General features: G+C 38.2%; 1 long non-coding RNA gene across 1 annotated transcript; it reads left to right on the plus strand.

Annotated features, from left to right (window-relative positions):
- Positions 1-11,554: 11,554 nt before the first annotated feature.
- LOC143696106 (uncharacterized) lies at positions 11,555-15,278 on the plus strand. The gene is made up of 3 exons (XR_013185518.1): positions 11,555-11,652; positions 14,184-14,239; positions 15,170-15,278. It is a non-coding gene; the product is annotated as an uncharacterized LOC143696106 (long non-coding RNA).
- The last annotated feature ends 793 nt before the right edge of the window (positions 15,279-16,071 follow it).

Raw genomic sequence — 16,071 nt, forward strand, 5'->3', positions numbered from 1 at the left:
CTCTATTGTGTCAGGATGCCTCAGTTTACTGATTAGAAGATAACTCTTTCCTTTTGTTGTTTGTTAAAAACTCACAATTTTGCTCTTACCATCAACAAATTGTGTTTGCCATCTATTAGTCCTGGCACTTAAAAGTTCTCCATCTTCTTGTCCTAGACTGCAGTACTTCTCATTATTTGCTCATTTTCTCAAATCAATATAATCTTCAAATATTGAAGGGGGAAAACACAGAAAGTGCTTGCTAGCTTTTGTTTGTGTTTTTAAACAGAAACAGGAAGAGTTGTCAGTATAGCTGTGCAAAGATATAATGAAAGAGCAAATAAAGTACAGATAATGGCCTCCTTCTGGCCACATATGCACCCATGCTGCACAAAATATGTGTTTCAGGACACAGTGGGGTGCAGTCTCAATATCTGACTCAATGCCCAGGAGCAATAAGTTCATTCTACATGATTCAGAAGCATATTTTACCAGCCTGTAGAGTTCCTATGATAATACAGGTCCAGATAACATCAAAGTGATTTATGGGTTTCATGTAACAAACCCATGACATTCCCGTGGGACAGTGCACACAAAGCCTGATTCTCATTTGATGCCACTCAGTAGGGCTCCCACGAAATCAAGTGTATTTTGGGGAATACAAAACACTAGCATTCTCAGCTCTGCTAACAGACCTGGCTTTCATTACCAAATATCAAATTCTGCAGGGTGTATATGATTTTTTGCAAGCTTGTATAGTCTGTCTGAATGAGAGGTGTTGCATGACCAGTAAAGCAAACTACACAATTGTGAACCTCTAAATATATAACCCTCAGTGCTGAACTCCTTCATTTCCATACAGCACTGAGATAACTATGTTAGCCTGGTGTATAATAACACCTGCAGAAAGTATGTAACAGTCAGTCAAAGCCATTTTGTGCAATATGGTCTCAATTCCATGCAGCATTGCATAATTAAATACAAATATAATTTCCCAGTCAGCAGCATATATTGCAGACTCCTTAGGCATCATTGATTCTTTAAAAATGCACTATGAAGGTTATTTCACCCACTCAAAAGAATACAGCACATACATTATTACACAACACAATTACACTCTCAGGAATAATATCTTGGTAATATTAGAACTCCTGAAAAAAAAGATAAACCACAGAAAACTACAAAATGGTTAAAACGACTTTGCAGACCTTCTTACCACATTCAAGTTAACATGCTTAATTAATGCTTCAAGTGGATTCCCAAGAAGAAAATGGAAACAATTTCTCTCTTTTTTTTCCTCGGTGTGTGTGAAAATAAATGAGGAGGCATTTACTTTTATATTTCTGTAGCTTACCTGTGATTTTCTGATTATGTTCCATTCTGTTTATCTGTTAGGCCATGGATAAATCATTAGAAGAGCTAAGAACTAGTCAAGATATACAGTTACAGAAAGGTGACTGCTTTATGTAATTTTATCTCATAGGCTATAAATTTAGCCTTTGTGGACCAAAACCAGACTTAAACATCTTCCACTGTTTTCAAAAGTCTTTGACCCAAACCTCGAATCAGACACCACATTTGTTTTGATATAGAGTGACTCCCATTTTACAGAGAAGTTCAAAATTTAGCAATCTGATTTCTTTTAACTAGGATAAATACAGTAGACACTTAATTCTCTCAAAGAAAAATGAAAATAATAATGAAAATTTCAGGTTGTTTCAGAATCTTGTATCAGCTTTTGACAACTTCCTATCATAACACATTTCATATAGTACAGAATGAGAACCTTCAAACTGCAAGTTGTTTCAAAAGGAAAACATGCATTTAGCTTAAACATAGGTTCTTTTTCTTTAGAGTTTTGCTCCAATGGTCAGCTCTGAAGAATGGTATGATGCTCTCATAGGACTCAAACCCTGGAATGCTGTGATTCAAGAAAGTAAATTGCATTGCTTTTTTTCCTATTGTCATCCAGTTTATGTATCTTAAAGGACCTTTTAAAAGTATCTGTATTATTAGAAGCAAATACATTATTTTTAAATTTCAACTTCTTCAATATTAAAAAGTAAAACTTTTTCCATTACCAGGACTAGGTGAGTTTCTGGAGCAGTGCCTAGAAGAAGCACAGCTGAGAGAAGCTTTTCCCATCCATTTCTATCTTGCCTTAAGGTCAACAGCCATCTGCTCTGACTCACTCTGCTTCCCTCTCTTTCACATTTGAGGCTGAGATGTTTGGCCACTTGTGCTCCTGAATAAAGCTGAGAGTTGAATTATAGAAAATTTGGGTGATATTCCTAATAACCATTTTAGTATTCTAATTACTAAACAAATATGCTGCTGCCAGCTTTAATGTCATAAAGTTACCCACAAGTTCATGAAAGGATCATGGCAGATGAAGAATTGCTTCACTTTCAGAATGAGACAGCTCTGCAAAATGCTAAGCCCAGTTTTTGAATACAAGCAACACATGTACTGTAATAAGATCTGCTGATATATGCACATTCTTGAAGCCTGTGTGTCTTCTCTTCTTCCATTTCTAATGTACAGAGGAATACATGTATATATAATATGTATTTTGACTCTTTCCTTCCATGAACATACAAAATGTGCGCTATATATTCTACACCACATGGAGAAAACTTGTACTTATGCTAATCTTTCTACTTTGTTGGCAGAATAAATTTTGAGATCACTGAAGTATTCTTCTAGGAAGAAAAGACATGCATCATTCACAATATCAAAATGATGAAGCAAAGTATACATTGTATACCCTATGATGTGTACAAATGTATTTTTCTGAAGATGGTTTCCAATTTATGAACTGCAGCCTTGTGCAGTGATTTGCAATGGTCTCCATAGGAAAGAAATACTTGCTATAGAGAACATTGTACATCACTCTGCAGAGTTGTCTTCAAGGGCTGTTTTGCTCAACTCATGTCTATTCTCTGACTTCTCTATGTGGCTTTCATCAATGTATTTCCTCTTCCCAGAAAATTGCTTCTGAGGGATGAAAGGGAAAAATGATTCTTAGGTCTGTTTTGGCCCCATATTTGGTTTTTGGTGTTTGTTTACCCACTTAGGTTTCTTAGGTTTCTTTATTTCTTGCTGATAATTTTAGCTGACTTTCTGCTCTGTCTTCCCCTTACCTTGCTACTTTCTCAATTATGTGAGGTTGGTGGCTAAGAAAGGAGACAGGATGCAGAATGAGTAACAACCTCAGATTTATGAAAGCAGTGCCCAGCTCCTCTGACCAATTTCTGCATGGCTTCAAACAACCAGCCCACCCTTTACTTCATGCAGGGGAAAGAATAAAATATCTTGCTGCACAAGATGGGCTGAAGGAGACAGTTGGAGTTTGTAAGCAGTACAGTGGGAGCAGGTGATGGAACCTGATGAGTCCCGTGGATGTTGTAGGTCCAGGTGAATCCACCTGGCTAGATCAATGCACAGATGCAGCTGAACTGCCTCACATCCCCCACATAACCTGAACAGCTAAAACCACTGTCCTCTGGGGGCAGCTGTGTCTCAGGTTAGCAAACTGATAAATCAGGTCCTTCTTCAGGTGAAAAAAAAATTATGAAATATGTAGGCATTATGATAACAGAGCTGCTGTAAATACTTGAAATGCTTTTGAAAGGTGATTAATTTCATTTTGACAGAGAGACAGAAGTGAGCTAGAGACAAGCATTGAATTTTCACACACCTTGAGGATGCTTGTATGTGAAAAGTTGAAGTCCACAGCTGATTTAAATTCTTTTGTTTTTGATAGTTCTTGATATCAGATTAACCATTGTTAAATGATCAGCAGAACTGTGAGATTGGAAATTAGGCTATATATATATATTTGCATGTATAAACACACATTAAATGTATCAATTCAGATGTATGCTCTTTTGTCTTTGGTACCCCTTGAGGACATTACTCTACAGTTATGCTGTCCTAGATCAAGTGAAAAAGTATGGAAAACAAACTGGTTTATTTCTTTAGTGAATAGAAAATCAACCAGGATTTTTCTAATTATTGGACACCATAAGTCAAGAGAAATCAAATTAAGTGCACAAAAACTGTGTCTGTTTGTATGGTTCAGCATTCAGTGGATGAAAATGTAACAGCCGCTGTTGAAAGGTACGCAAATTTAGATTCTCAACTAAACTTGCTAAGTGAACACCTTTTTTTCTTAGGTGCTTAAAAAGTCAAACAATTTTTTTAAAAACCTGTCAGTTGTAAATGGTAAATCCTCAAGTAAAAAAGTTTTACTGGATTTGACAGCTTCTGAGATTTATAGGCAATAAATGAAAATCACCTCTTTTCAGATTGATTGCTATTTTTATAGCAATTTTCATGAAGCTAGATGAAAGAAAATTGAAAATCTGCCGCATATTCTCCAGTTTTGTGAGATACCAAAAATGTTGCATTTTGTATTTTCATGACTTTTTTTCCTTTGTGTCAGTAGGGACAATTTCTCTCACACGCTTAATCTCAATCTTCTAAACAGAAGGCAGATAATTTATCTAAAAGGCTAAAAAGTCTTTGATTAATAACCATGGGAATTGCAGGTATTAAAATCACCCCCAAGTGACCCCATATTGTTCCACGAATCCATTAGAAACTTATTCTGAATTACAAAGAAAAATTAATTAAAAAGTATAAGGAATACAGAGCTCAAATAAAGTATGCTCCCCTGAGTTCACATGAAGATCTATATGCATGCAAAATGTCATAAAATCAGATTTAATTTACAGTATAATTTTATTCCTCAACAACAAGAGGAATACAAGAACAGCAATTTTTGTATTTTTTTATTACTATTGAGTTCTTCATAACAAGCCTTCCCATTACAATGACTCTTGCATTAATGTCAGAGAAAGAGGGATTAGAGAGAAGAGACAAATATACTTTGGGAAGTTGGAATTGTAGCAATGGATGAATCCCATCTGGTTTGGTTGAATAGAATAATAATCTGTAATGTTCTGGTCTTGACTTCAGTGGATGAGCAAAACTTTAAATGAGTTGTAAGGAGCTTTACAAAGAATTTTTGCAAGTTTTACTTATGTATGTTTTGTCCTAATTTTATAAATATTTTGCTTATGCTTGTTTTTCCCAGCCTGTTCACTTTTCTAAGTAGGTCATGACAATTTTCAAATGTTTTTTAGATGTTTGGAAAACAAGCTAGGTGCCAAAAATGGGCTTGTGTTCCCCATCTCTCCTGTGCCTCACGCTTCAACATTACAGAGGAGTGGTTCTCAGCCCTGTTCATTTTCAGGAGTGTGCAATCAAAATGCTTTCTATGCTTCCTAAGGGCCTTACAGGGTTTTCTTAGGGTCTTGCAAAAAATTGCAGACTAAGTGTGATGTCTAATTTGTAAGCCTCTTTGAAAATCCTGGCCAGACACCCATGAGTTAAATCACTTCATTTTGTAAGTGGCTGTGACGGCCTTACTAGGGAAAGAGCTTGTTTAAATCCACCCTGCTGGGGCATTTCTGTGTGTGAGTCTTTCAGTGCTGTCCTGCACAGAAGGTGGCATCTTGATTCTTGGTCATTAATGCCTAAATATGGTTAAAACTACCCAAATCCTAAAGAGTACTAGTGAATAATTAGCTTGAACACTAAGAGCAAAAAATGTGTCTGGTATTTGCAGACACGTCAGAAGTGCAAATACAAACCAGCTGAAAGAATACTGCTGCAATACTTCTGGTGTAGTGTGAAAAGTATTGTGAAATCACAGAAGAGTTGAGGTTGGAAAGAACCTCTGAAAATTCATGCAAGGTCAGCTACAGAGGGTTGCTCAGTCTATGTTCACTTAGGTTTTGGATATCTCCAAGTATGAAGACTCCACATCCTCTCTGGGTAATCTATGCCAGTGTCTGACTATTCCCACAGTAAAATAGTTTTTCATATGTTTCAGGGGGATTTCCTTCTATTTCAATTTGTGCTCATTGCCTTTTGTCTTGTCACTGAGCACTCATGAGAAGAATCTTTCTGACTCTTCTTCCTTCCTTCCTTCCCATCAGATATTTCTGTATGCTGATAAGACTCCCTGCACTGTCTCTTCTCCAGGATTGCCAGTCACAGGTCTCTTATTCTCTCATTGTATGTAAAATGCAGCAGCCCCTTAATAAGTTTTGTGCATTTCACTGGATTCTTCTCCACTATTTCCAGTGTCACATTTGCACAGCAGACAGCAGTGACTAAAGAGGAAGAACCACATGCCTGCACCAGCTGGCATTCCTCTGCCTAATGCAGCCCAGGATAGCTCTCACCTTCTTAGTGGCAAGGGCACAGTGCTGTTCCTGTTCTGCTGGTGTCCAACAGGACCCCCAGGACCTTCTCTGCCAAGCTGCTTTCCAGAGGGGTGCCTCCCCAGCCTGTGCTGGTCCTGGGCTTGTTCCTTTGCACTTCCCTCACTGAACAGCATGAGATTCTCAACATGTCACTTCTCCAGCTGTTGAGGTCCCTCTGGATGGCAGCATGACATCTGGGGTATCAGCCACCCCTCCTAGTTTTGTGTTGTCTGAAAACTTGCTGAAGGCTCACTCTGTGTCAGCGACTGGGTCATTAATGAAGATCTTGCAGCACTGATAAAATATAACACTTTGCATTATCCATGTCTGAGTACACGACTAGTGCTGTGGATCACAGCCTTTTGAGACCCAATAAGCAGATATTTGTGTGCTGCACTATGGCTGAAGACCAAGCAAGTATGCACAGGTTACTGGATGAATTGCTGGATGAATTCAACAATTTCTGGCTTGCAAAGCTTAAAGGTTATAAACATATATATAGTAACAGCCTGTGGTTTTGTTTTTTTTTTGTCAATGCTGTCATTTATGTTATGAAAAAAAGTGGTACTTTTGGAAGCATGCTAATTCAGAAAACAAGCATACAAAATTTGTCAAAACAGGTGCTATTTATATAATTAAGGATTGTGAATTCATTATCTTTTTTTTTACCAGACTGCTCTGAACCCAGAGCAAATTTATTTTCATTCCTTCTGGTGCATGTTATAATTCCTATCTGGATCTGGTAGAACCATGCTTAGAGTTACATGTCATGATGCTTTCATCCTTATACTGAAAATTAATTTGAAGATGCAGCCCCACTTAAGCTAGACTAAATTGCTTGCAGGGTAAGATGTTAATCAGCAAAAGCCAGAGTGCCAGAATCTGGGTCATTCTTAATAATTTAGGATTAGACTGTGTGGCCCATGTGAGTCAACAGCACATTGTACCATCCCAGAAAAAGGAGGTTTGTGTGCCCTAATGAGCTTGCTCCTTGCTGCTGGTCAGCAATCCTTCTGGTCATGTTGTTCCAGACACATACTGCTGGCTGGCTCTAGCACACCAAAAAATGGAGGAAAGACTGCAAATTTTACCCAGATCACAACCACTTGCTCTCTACTTCCTCTCATCCCTGACCCCAGAAAGAACAGTAATTTCATTTTTATTTGGAGCCATATGCTGAATGCCCCCAGGATATGACACTCTGAGAGTTAGCAAGGCTTCCAACTCTCAGGTGTGAGAAGTATCAGAAATGTGGCATGTCCTGGACTCAACCTTAGTGCAAATAAATGGCAGAAAAATCTAGCTGTACCTCAATTGTTGAGCTGGTGACACGCTAGAATGTCAATTATCCTGAAATCCACCAGAATACCCAGTCCACATTTCTGACATCCAGGAAGGCATAGGAAGTAACACTTGCATTCTGCTCACCATTACTTGCAGAGGTTACAATTACAAGGTTTTGTAAGGAGTCCTCATCAGCTCCAATTAAGGAAATTCTTTCTTTAATTTCCTCAGTGTCAACATATGGCAGTGTTTGATTGTGGTAACAATCCAGAATGGACCTTGGATGACACTATTTCCCGGAATCTGGATGTGTGACACCATCATCAACAACATCTTGTGATCTGTGCTCTACTCCAAATTGACTGACTCATTTTATATTATTTAGAATAGGCCAGTAAGGAGCAGGGAATGAATGTGAACAACATGCAAATCAGCCATACTTCCTCTTTTTTCACCTTGGCATCAAGGGACAATGAAATTACTGCAAACTATGGGTGCTGCTATTAGAACTGAGAAAATCTGTGTGGGGAGAAGGAGGCAAACAAAATTAAAACTCCATGCATGACCTCCCCTATATTCTCCGTGTCTATTTTTTTTTCTTTTGTGAGAAATCAAACTCAGCTTTCAGACAGATAATCAGGTGCATCAGACATTTGACCATCTCAGACACCTATGAATTGGGAAATGGCTCTGGGGCATCTCCTTCTCTTAAAAACTGCAGGCTCCAGAAAGTTGTGAAACAACATGAACGAGGACAAGGACAGGGAAAGTTAAAAAGGAAAGGGAAAGTTCCACATTCTGATGACTGAACATCAAACTGACAAAAACCAAATGTTTACTCAAGACAGAAGAGATAGCAGCTGCCTGGAGCATTTTCCTCGGGTTTTCTAAGAGCTAAAAATAATGCTGTGTGTTTTTTAGCACCAAGTTAACTACAAAACAAAAACCCATAACTGTTTCAACTGCTTTGCACGTGCTCCCTCCTCACTTTCACAGGCACAGCATCCCTCTTCAGATTGATTTTTAACTGCTTGCAGACTTGGCTCTTGAGTAGACTCTGTTTCTCCTCCTCCTCTTAGTCATGTTTGTCAGGAAACTTTGAAGTTGTTTTGTGTTTCTGCAGCACCACTGCCCATTACCTGGCCCCTGAACAGGCTGCAAGGACAGGCAGCATTCTGAGCCATCTGGAAAAGTAAATTCCAATAGAATAAAGCCCAGGGCTTCAATGCACAGAATAAAAAGCTTTCCCTGACTCAAAATACAGCCCTAGTTTCTGTATGAAGTCCATTCCTCTGCAGTCAATTCTTATTATATAACAGTCAGTTGAGTGTTTCTCCTGTATATCAAACTCAGCTTTCAGAGGACTTTGTTCAGATGACTCTGAACAATAGTTATTTACTGGATGTGCCTTGGCAGCCTCCCTCTAAATCAGCAGAAAGAAACAGTTGCTCTTTTTTCTCAGTATGGGCACCACTGTGTTTAAGTGCCACATAGTCATTTTCGCTACTTATTTTATATTGCTTTTGAATGAGTCTGTGAATCCAGAACCTTCTACCCTTATTTCTTTCTGCAGCATCAGCATTTTAATCTATTGCACTGACAGTAATGTGTTGGCTTTCATTCCAGGATCCTGATTGTGAAAACTCCAGATGTATGAATGAGGGCAGTCACCTTGAGAAGTATTCCTGAAGTCTGGCAAGGACAGGCTGCACAATCTGTGCTGTACCACAGCGGCTGAAGATTTTGGCTGCCATCCTCTGCAGGGAAACGAAGGCACAGAGATGCTAAAGGACACATCCCAGTTTTATAATTCTCTACATGTTGGAAGTAGGACAGGTAAGGACTCCTTGTAAAATGGGTTCACTTTTAGCAGTGATCTGCTTGAATCCTCCATAGTTTTAAACCTCAACATCTCAAAAATCCTTTATGTAGGACCCTGCCTTAGGAGACACAGACATTATATCTGAAAGCAACTAAAGGGTTGCTGGTGCCTGGCAACCCTTTTGAAGCAGTAAAAGCTTTCAGTTCAGTATCAGCTAGAAACAACTTGCAAACTTAAACTGCAAGGTAACTGTGATATTCAGTACAGAAGTATTGCCTAGGATGGATTTGTCCTACAGTGGGAGCTGCACACTTTGAAACTCTTCTTTCCTAGAAAATACTGTAGCCATGTCAAAAGCTCCAAAAGGTAGGTATCATTGTGCCCAATGAAATTATTTTTTAAGAAGATCCTTTCTGTGTACTTTGGTGTCTGCCCTCAGAGAATTGAAAGGTCTGTGTCCCACCAGGTAGAAAATTATTTGACTTTGAATGGGAGGCAGGACTTCACATGTACCCCTGTGTCTGCTGTTGTCTGTTCATTGATGGTAGGTGTCTAGTTAAATAGGGGGTATGATGAAGATGAAGATGTAGGTGGATGAAGGTGACTCTGCTAAGGCAGTCCACAGGGAGACTGTCTTCCAGGTTTTGTTTTTTTATGATACCTTGTTAGTGCCAAGGTGCTTCAAGTGGAAGGCATCTAAATAATCTCTCTGGATTTTCCTAAATTGTATTAAACTTAGGAAAAACAAGAAATGCACTTATAAACAAAGCAGCTGAACAGACTCATTTCATTTTTCAAAAATAAATATACAACTGTAGCCCGATGGTGCTATGGAAATGGGAAGGACTTTTCTTTCTGATTTTGCTTTTCCTTATGCTTCACTGATTTCAATAATACAGTGAAAAGAGAAAATGACTTTACATTTGTCTGCTATGTGGTGCTGGCTGTCTGTGACTTACACAAATACAGGCAGCATTAAAAATTATCATGAGCAGGGCAAAATTTAGTGTTGCCTTGAGCTTTTTGCATGATGCAGGTTTTACAACTGTTTGATTCACTCAGACAATTACCAAATGTTTTGGTAAACTGTGTATCATGTTTGTACATAAAAAAATGACCAGGCATAAAAGAAAGAGGGGAATGAATTACATATAAAACAGACTGAGTTGCTGCTGTGGAATTTTCCAATGCAGCATGAAAATCCTATTAGGATATTTATAGGAGCTGAAATAATACAACTTGGAGAGTTTTCCACTGGGCAAAACAGTCATTAGCCTTGATTCCTCTTTTTCATGTACTTAACTTTGAGCAATCCCATTTCTGTTCGTCAAAGGAGGTGTTTTAACTTGAAGTGTGTGAGCAGGAAGACTTGCATAACAAGGATATAGTCTTTTAGGCTCTAGAGGTTTTTGGGGGGTTTTTGTTTGTCTAGATTCTTTTTTTTCATTGTTACTTTGTTTTGGTTTTCTAATGTTCTTAGTGCTTTGCTGACCTAGAAACTAATTCAAGGAACTAACAAAACTGAATAGCCTTGTTCAGTGAACCAGGCTTGCATAAACTCATTTCACACAAGAAGGAGTTGAAGATTGTACAGTACATGTGGATCCCCTAGACCTTTGTTTAAATATACTCTATGCAAATCACAGACTTTGGCTTCCTAAATTTGAACTCATGCTAGATGATTGGACAAAGAAAATTGCTTTGTTTTGTGTTAATCCAAAGACAATTTTTGGAGCTGTCAGCATTTAATGACAAACAAGTTTTACTCAGGCAGAAGGTTTTGAAAAGTTAAAAACAACCAAAAAGTAAACAATTGTTTTTTTTTATTACTTTTTGTTTTCCATGTAGAACATTCTATGGACTAGAGTATGACAAGAGTTGACTTTAAGAGAAAGAAATATTTGACCATATGTTTTAGTTGGTTGTTGAATAATTTTCCCTACCCAGTGTTTTCTTCCTTACATGTAAATTCTGATGATTTTATATTTGCTTCTACTACTTTTGAGAAGCAGTTATACAATCTAATAGATGATTCAAGAGTTTGTATTTTTCTCCCATACAATTAAATATTTTCAGAACTCCAGAATTCCCAAGCATCAGAACTCAGACTGTACATGAAAATGCCAGCCAAAAAAACATAGTGGAAAATCTCATTTTTACAAGGCTCTCCTTTATTTTTTTTTTCTTTTTTAGAAGATGAATGCTGTGAAATGCTCAGCATCACTTTTCCTGGAAAAGAAAATGAAATTCAGGAAGGTGGATCAGGAAAACAGCATTCTCCTGCCACAGGTCTGTATGTCCTGGCATGTATATAGTTGAGACTGAGTGTGATGTGTGCTCTGTAACAGTGATACAATAGTGCAAAAGCCAAAACTCTTCTGTGGCACTTTCTTGTGAGATTTTAATGGACACTGGATCTGGCCTCTATGCTGAAGTCCAATCTAATGTGGACTCCTCTGAGTGAAACACTGTTTAATTAGTCAGGTGATATATTAGGATAGATGTTCTCAAAGTACAGATGGACAGGAGCATGCATCCCTCATCAGTCTCACTGCACATTAGAATCCTGTGCCTATCCATCCTTGCTGCTCCCACCCATGCCTTTGAACTTCTACCATTAATACTTGTCCTCAGTTCCAGCTGAGCTTCCTTGAAACTTATTGCCTAGAGCAAATGTTGCACCTTGAGATACAAACCCAAAACCAGCTTTTGCTCTCTTAAATCATCTATGCACTGATGTATTTCTAAAATCAGACTCTGGAGAGTGAATTCTGCAAAATACACTGTGATACTTTTGAAGGCTGTTGAAGGATTTTACAAATATATTTGGGGATTTATTCCTTACAAAATGTGTAATCTCAAATTAAATAGATACTGTATTAAGGCATCAAAGCAACAGCTTTAATCTGTTTTCCCCATTTCCATAGTTTAAGACCTGAGCTTTATCAGAAAGAACTGCTGCTAATGACAGCCTAACTTTCACTATATATTTTCTCTTGTTTTTGCCTCCTGTATTTATCCCCCATAACCTGTTCAACCTATTTGTAAAGAGTGACAGTTTGGCAGGTGTCTAAGAGAGAAAAAGAACAAATTAATTTGTTTTGTACAGCCAATCTACATATCTGAAAATCTGCACTGTGGAAATGGTACCTGGTAATATGGCAGAAAAAAATTACTGATGTTTCCCTGCACTATGGATCAGATTGAAGTTAAAAAATACTTTTGGAAGTGCATTTGAATGATTAAATGTGTATGTGTCCATGTGTTAATTTATAGGTTTTTCCAAGGTTTGTGACAGATGGCACTGAAATTCATGTTCTTGTGGCTGTCTGTAAAAGTGATCTTGATACTAATATGATTTTCCCCTGCCCACAGAGCTGGCAAGTAGGGAACTTTGCCCCACAGTTCTCATTTGCAAGCGTGGCAAAGGCCAAATTGCTTTATAACTTCCCCCGGTACATAGCAGGTCACATTTTGAAACATTTACTGCAAAGCTCCTGGAGCACCTTTTATTCTGCCAGTTTATTTGGGGAAGGTTCTACGGGGCAGCATGCACAGCCTTGGCAATCCGGAATACCTTACAGGTTGTTCTTTATGCATAAGGTTTGAAACAGGTGAGTGAGGATACCATATGGGGATATGTGAAATGAAAATTTATGGAAGAACAAAGGGACTTCACCCTTATTTGTAGATTCTTTGAGGCCTATGCTGATGTATTTCAAACCCCAGCATCATTTCAAGAATACAAATGTTGAGACTGTGTGATTAGAGAAGCAGATCCTGTTTTCTTGTGTGCAATTTTTCTTGTGTTTAGCTTGACTCTAATGAGGGTGAACTTTTGCTCATTTTGTTTTGAATCTGTTTTGATGGTGTTTTATAGTACCCCAAGCATCTCAGCCATGCCAATGGGGCTTTATAAATAAGTTATTAATTATTATTTGCGTGTATTAAAAAGGAGAACATCTTCAGAAGCAAAAAGTATTTTCCCACTTAGAATTGCTTTACTAGAAGAAGTCTGATTAGTAAAAGGTTTCATTAATATTTAACTGCTTTTAGGATGATTTAACAGCAGTAATCAAACAGAGAAACTATCATTATGGTATCTAGCTCCTCTCTAAAGGCTCTACTAGCAAGTTCTCTGCAGGACACAGATGGTCTGTGGGCCAAGGTTTCAGAACCAAAGAACCAATCAATTAGGAGAAGTGAGACAACACCATTCAGTCATTTTGGAGAGCTCATTCTTTCATTCACAGAACTCTGACACTGGTTTCTCTTTAAAAAGAATAGCCCCTTTAAGAAAGACTTTTAAAAGCAATCATTAAAAGCAAGCAATCATCAATTCTCACTGGAACAAAATTTTATATATCTTGAAGTTTCTGAACAGAAAAATTGTTTTGATGTTGTTTTGGGTTTTGTTGTATGTGAAACCCAGGCAGGAAAACAACGAGTGGACTTTCTGCTTTATGAAAGCAGAATAAAGTGCTAATCAGCTCAAGGCACCTATGTTGGAAAGCTTCTATGCAAATCACTGTTTGGTTCACTAATAAATAAAAGGAAAGATTTAAACAAAAATTTGACTTATCCATTTTGTACTAACTCTCCACAAGCTGACCTATTACAATTATAAACAATGGGTAAAATAAAAGAAAAGGAAAGAAAAAGTAACAGAAGAAAAGGGTAAGGAAGTAATAAAGAATTCTTAAGAAAATAGAAAGCATTAAAGTATTCATATTAGAAAAAATCCGAGTAATTTCTTTCAGAGACTACCCAAAGTATTTTAAGATTCTGTTTTCAATGGCTTCTTTCTGTTTGGCTTTCAGTTTGTTCCTGTATACATCTCATGATAAGTTGCAAGCCAATTTGACCTTATAACATGGTGAGTATGGCCCAGCATCCTATGGGATCAAGGAGTTATAGGTTCGTTTCCACACTGCTGTTTCTTCTACTTGTGTGTATATCCAGATTCCTGGTCATGGTTCTTTTACCTAAATTAGAGTAGATTTGAATACAACAGAATATTATGAAGTTTGGGACACTTTCCATATTGTTTTACTTTAAGTGGTTCTTGCTGTCACAATGGGCACAGACCATTTAACATTGTGCTTTGTCATGCAGGAGCCTAACCTGAGAGTCTGGATTGAGAGCAGGATATTTTTTTCCAAGCCTGCCTTAAAACAAGGCAGTCCTGCCTTCCCCAAACTGGCCATGGAGGATGATTGCCCATGGCTGCTTGTTGCACAGAATAATGTGCTATTTTGGAGGGAGTCTTCACTTTTCTCCTGCTGCATTCTCCTCCCTGCATTGTACTGTCACCTCTGACAGTCAGCAGGACTAGGGCCCAGGCAGCCTGTGAGAAACCTACCCAGGAAGGGGAGAGTTTCCCAAGCAGCTGTCTCTATACCTTTCCTTCCTTTGGGGAAGAATCAGTCATCTTTCTCCAACTTAAAAAAAGTTGAATCTGAGTGTCCACACTAGAACGTAGTATTCAAGCTGTCTGACCAGGTGATGTAGAAAATTAACTCACTAATTTCCTAAATGTTCCCCAAAAAGTAGCATCAGTTACTTTCTCTTTCGCTCTCTCTCCTCTCTCTCACTAACAGTCATGTTTTCAACTGCTTAATAATTCAGACCCATTTCTGAAACTTATGGTATCTTAGAAAAACCCTACACTATTAGTATGCACTTCTGTTTCAACAATTACTAATGCTTTACCTCTTGCTTCTGTCATGAACTGATTTTTCTTTGGATGCTGAAGATGTTCCTCAATTTCACTTTTTAATTTATCCCTATAATTTTCACTGGCAAGACGCCAAGGAATAGGATGACCCCTCTAGAAGACATAGTGTTGACTGTCTCTGAAGTTTTCTTGGCATTATGGTCCAAATCCCACATTGGCTCTGGATCAGCTATTCAAGGTAAGGAACAAAGAGTACACAAGAAAATAATGGATATTAAACATTTTCCTTGGCTTTGAATGCAGAGGGATTTTGCTTTCTGAAAACTAAGTGTTGAGTCACTTTAACCTGGTGGGATTCTGATATGCCCAGAAATTTTTCCCTGGATTTGTTGTCCAAAAAGCTTTTTTTCAGGAGGAATTAGTAATCTGAATCTTTCATTTTTACATATTTCACTTGCCTAATCTTAATTACCCATAGCAGAGTTACAGGATGTAGAAGGAAACCTTTGGTAGCTTTCCTGGGAGAGCCTCAAGAAGAGAGAGCTGAGCTGTGCCCTGCAGCCATTGCCTGCTCCTGTATGCTCCCAGATCAATAACTAAAAAGGTGCAAAGCCAGTTGGCCACCAGGGCAGCAGCATCTCTCCCCACTAATGAGGGTGACCTTTCCACCCACTGCTTCACATGACTGAAATCAGGGGAAATTAGTTTACTCAGACCAGAACTTATATAACTGGTGATGCTCAGGCTGAAATTCCTGCTCATGGTGTGATGAATGCATTGTGGATCTATTTGAAAAATTGTAGAAATCAGACTGAAGATAAAAGGATTGCAACTGAACCAGCTAGATCCTCTGTAGTTTCTGACAGATAGGTGAAGAATAATGATGTCTCCAAAGCGTCTGTCCTTCCGTTTGGAGAATTACACATTTAACTGTAAAAAATCACTGCTGCTGAACCAAAGGTCCTGCTGCTTACACCATTTACAAAGGCCCTTAAAATCATGGACGAGAACACAGTTCTGTGAAGAAAGGG

Source organism: Agelaius phoeniceus, chromosome 1, assembly GCF_051311805.1.
Source record: "Agelaius phoeniceus isolate bAgePho1 chromosome 1, bAgePho1.hap1, whole genome shotgun sequence".
Taxonomy (NCBI): domain Eukaryota; kingdom Metazoa; phylum Chordata; class Aves; order Passeriformes; family Icteridae; genus Agelaius; species Agelaius phoeniceus.